Raw genomic sequence first — 4,699 nt, forward strand, 5'->3', positions numbered from 1 at the left:
AAAACAACAACAAAAAGCTAATGACAAAAAACAAAACAAAACAAAACAAAAGCCACAACACAGCATCAACAAAAAAGAAAAGCTTGTAGTTAGTTCCAAAACTGTTTGTCGGCATTTAGAAGTGTTTTCCGGTCAAGTGTGATGGGGTACCAAGCCCTGGCCCCAAAGTCTATTTTTGGTATTCCCTGGGGGCTTTGTTGCTCTGTTCCCCTTGCTGTTCTGTTGCACACCCTTAGTGTTTTGCCTTTGGGTGCAATTCCCACACTGTGTCTCCAGTGTTGTCCCCTGGAGGGCTATGGCTCAGTGAGGGATGTCATGTCTCATAGTAGGGCCGGCCATATGTTCTTCTCTGTGTATTGGTTGCTCTGAGCAGGAATATCATCATCAAGACTTGGGGTGGGGGAGGGTAGGATGTGCTCCACTCTCTCTTCCTCCCCCTTCATTTGATCTCATGTGCTCTGATCAGAAATGTCCCTCTCCCTGAGCTGCAGCTTCAGTGCTGTCCTCTGAAATAAGTTCTTCTGTGGGGAGGGACAGCTGTCCACGTAGTTGGGATTGGGGCTGGCACTCAGACCTCTCCACTGGTTCCCTACTCCACATCGGTATGTTGCATTCACATCTTGGAGCACCACCCCAATGCTTCTGACAATCCACTGACCTTCCCATTCGAGCGAGGTCTAAAGATCAGCCTGACTCTAACTTTACTCATCCTCTTTCTAATCTTGTTTCTCCCCCAGCATTACCAAGATAGGTGAATGCCACCTGGTTACCAACTGTGTCAGAATCTGGGAGTCATCCTTCATGTTTTTTCCTTTAAGATACCCCAGCTTGGAAATCCAATGTACCAAGTGATTCATCTTCTAAACATTTCTGGAAAGATTTCTCTCCTCCACCATCATAGACCAAAGTTTAATGCATCACCCATCACCACACACTAGGTTGTGGAATAGCCTTCTTTGTGTCCTTGGCTTTAGTCTTGGCTCTTGGTAACCCCTGTAACTACTTGATAGAGCAGTTCAGGGGGCATGTCATCACTATATTTTCTGTTTTTCTTAACTTTGGGGGGAAAGGTGGGGTGGTCATTGTCCTTTATATGACTTTGATAAAAGCCATGAGATATCTCTCCAGGAAAATACAAATATGATCACAATTTTACAGAAACGACTAAGGAGGTTACCAAAACCCATCTCTGTGGGGTTCACATATCTAAGAAGCACTGTCTTACTGGCCCCCAGTGCTCTATGGAATGGATTCTACAGTGTTTGGCAAAGTGCACAAGGTTCCCTGTGGTCAGATTCCAGCCCACGCCTCTGACCTTATCTTTGGCTCTGCTCATCCATGCTGATCCCAAGCACTCCCCATTCTCTGAGTATTCATAGTGTTCAAGAGAAAGGCACAGCCACACCTTTCCATGCATGGGTGTCTTTGCTGGACTGTCTTTTCCTAACTGTTGCTTCAGGAACTCCTGCTTAAACCTTAGAGCTTAGGGCAAATATCCCATCTTATGGTCATTTCTTTTGCCCCTCTCTCTTTCTCCCTCAGCTAGACAAAGTTAGGCATGATCTTCCTCGCTTTGCCTCATTATCAGATAATTAATCACATTATAAGTATTTCTTATTAATTTATTCACCCAGCGAATGTTTTTTGAGTATCTTCTATATGCCAGTCCCACTCTTAAACACAGTGATGGTCAAGAGACATGAATTGGCACTACCTCATGAAACATTGGACCTGATGGAAAGACAGACATCAAATATATAGTTATACACACAAATGTAAATAGAAAATTGAGCCAAATGCTAAAGAAAGAGGAGAACTGATCTCTCTGAGGGACCATTTACGCTAAGGGTAGGATTCAGGAGGCTTCTTGGAGGAAATTTAAGCTGAGACTAAAGAGTTATCTGGGTAAAGAATACAGGATAATGTGTCTCTAGTGGAGGCAGAGCAGGGGAATATTATGCATAAGAGGGCCTGGAGTCTGAGATCATGTTTCATTGAAATTCGTAATGCCAGCCCATAGTGTGAGTATATCCCCTGAATGAATACGTTTCTCAATGTTCACTTGAAAGGATGGATAGATGGGAGGGAGTGTTCTATTGATCTGGAGAGTTTTCACTGGCTAACTTTCAGAAGTCAACCTCTAGGTCTTTTCTCCTAATCTTATGAAGTTTGGGAGTTCCTCTAAAACCTGTCCACCAGGCATGATCCTGATTGAAATACTGGTGGCGTAGCTTATACCATCACAGCAACACCCAAGCCACCACATTATGACAAACTGACAGGACGGCAAGACTTCAGCTAGCTTACACTGTTTATATAATCAGGGAATACCAAATATTAGAAAGGGACATCCTTTTTGGTGAAGTAGAGAGCCAATAAGAACAAACGAGACAATCAATAGCCACCATTGGCTTAATCACCCCAACAGTGGGCTCACACATATCAAAGAGTAAGAACATGGCAGAGGACTGGCCAACATTACATTCTGTTATTAGGTGGCCATGAGTCACAGTGCAACTAACGACAATATTTTACTGATAATGACATTAATTCACCTTTTAATTCTCTTCAAATAACAAGTAGATGAATGGATAAGCTACCTGGATGAGGACTCAGATTTTTTTCTCCCAGTGTCATCTGTATACATGTGGGTTCCTCTCCAGAAAGGCAGCGGCTACATTTGTCTTCTTGATTTTGTGCTCCCAACACCCAGAGACATGTTCAATTGAGATTTGGTGAATGAATACAAGAGCAAGGTCATGTTCCACTGTTATCGTCATGGGCCTCTCAGTTGCCTGAGGATTTTGGAGGTTGGTTTTGGTGCTCGTGGAATTTCAGCCTCAAGGTGCAGGCTAGTTGATGGGAGGTATATTTGAACTGTGAGGGATCCGGTTCACAGGTGAGTCTTGGTGAGTTTCATGCCAATGCCTCTAGGCTTCTGTGCGACCTCCTGCCAGGAGCTGCATCTCTAACTCACGTCACAGTGGGGGATAGCGTGGCTCTCCAGGACCTGAGTGACAGGTTACACTGCTGCTCAACCTGATCTGAGGCTGGGTTCTGAGTGCACTGAGAAGAAGGTGTTTGGCAGACCGTAGTGCCTGGAATGCCGTGACTTTGGCCTTTGTCTTTTACAATGACTCATTGCAATGTGCACACCCACCTGTAACTGGGGCCCAGTGCCAGGATGTAGTGGAGGTGCAGTCAGAGGAAGAGAGGAACGTTGGCTAAGAGAGTGAGGACTAAGGTTCCTCTTCCCGTTTGTCCTTGTCTCACTCCCTCACTCTGCACACAGGAGGTAAGATGTAGGTTTTGGTATTAAACCAAATAGGGGTTGGGAGCCAGTTTGCCCATTAACTAGCTGAGGAACCCTGTGGAGTTAATTGATCTCTTTGAACCTCAGTGCTTCCAGTTAGAGAATGGGGATCAGGTGGGTCATTGTGAAGGTTGAAGCTGAACTGCTTGTTAAAACGTGTAGGACAGTTTGTCTTCTTTGCATGTGTTGTCTCCTGTTCTGTGAGGGCAAAGACCCTGGCTCAGAACCCCAGGTCAGGTGCTGCTGCTGAAGAACATATAACTTATCACTTTATTGACCACTGAATATGTGCTTGACAATGGGCTGAAGTTCCCCATATGTTCTCTCAGTTACCTGGGATATTATTACCTTCATTTTGTAAGGGAAGACACACCAAAAAAAGGTCAGATACTTTGTTCAAATATGCCTTAGCTAATAAGAGAACAAGCAGAATTCCAACCATGTACCGACAGCATAAATGCAGTTCTATCTCACCACACTACTTGACTGCTGTTGAGTTGTTGGTTGAGAAGTGAGATGCTTTATATGTAATGGTCATGTTCCCCTTCCTGCTTCAGAATAGGAGTGAGCAATAGAAATGTTACCCAGAGGTCAGCAGATGCAGCAGGGAATAAAATTTAGGATGAAGTGAGGTTGACACACTTCAGAATAATACAGTTTACCAGAAACGATTGGCTGTAGTTTATAAATCCAGAGACAGAGACCCCGGCAGCTCCAAGGGCCTTGCTAAAGTCATAGAACTTGGAATAGAAGTCTACCTAGGAAGCCAGCTAGTCGAATCCTGCAAATTTGGCAGGTGAGGGAACATCTCAGGGAGGGCAGTGACTTGCCTAAGGCTGCTTAACCGAAGAACAAGAACCTGAACTCAGGCCTCCTTACAGTTGGCCATGCACTGTTCAGGATGAGGACCAGGCTTAAGGCTATGAAGAGCAAAGAGCTCAGGAAAGATAGACAGACTGGGCATCTTACAGAGTCTTGCCCCAGAGGCCAAATGGGATTGGGGATCTAGAAGAAAACACGACAGTTTGACTCACCAACTTGGGTCTGGTCCCAGCCTGAAGCTGGCAGGCGGACTGCATTCAGCAAGCTTCTGTTAGATCACAGCTGATCCCTATGTCAACGTTATGCTCAGAGAGTGCAAGTGAATTGCTCACGGTCACCCAGCAAACCAGGGACTGAGCTAGGGCTCTGATGGATAGATAGAGCACATCAGGAATCAATCACCTGCTAATTTTACTTTAGAAGGAATATCAAGAGCTCTTTGTCCCCTCCAGCCTTCATCCTTACTCTCTCCTTGCCCAGGCATCAGCCAGTCCCTTCTCACTCACCCTCAAACTCTCTTTACCTAATGTGTTCTTTTTAAAAAAATAAAATTATTTTATCATA

Source organism: Echinops telfairi, unplaced genomic scaffold, assembly GCF_000313985.2.
Source record: "Echinops telfairi isolate 266 unplaced genomic scaffold, ASM31398v2 ScPeMD7_29;HRSCAF=101, whole genome shotgun sequence".
In the NCBI taxonomy this organism is placed as follows: domain Eukaryota; kingdom Metazoa; phylum Chordata; class Mammalia; order Afrosoricida; family Tenrecidae; genus Echinops; species Echinops telfairi.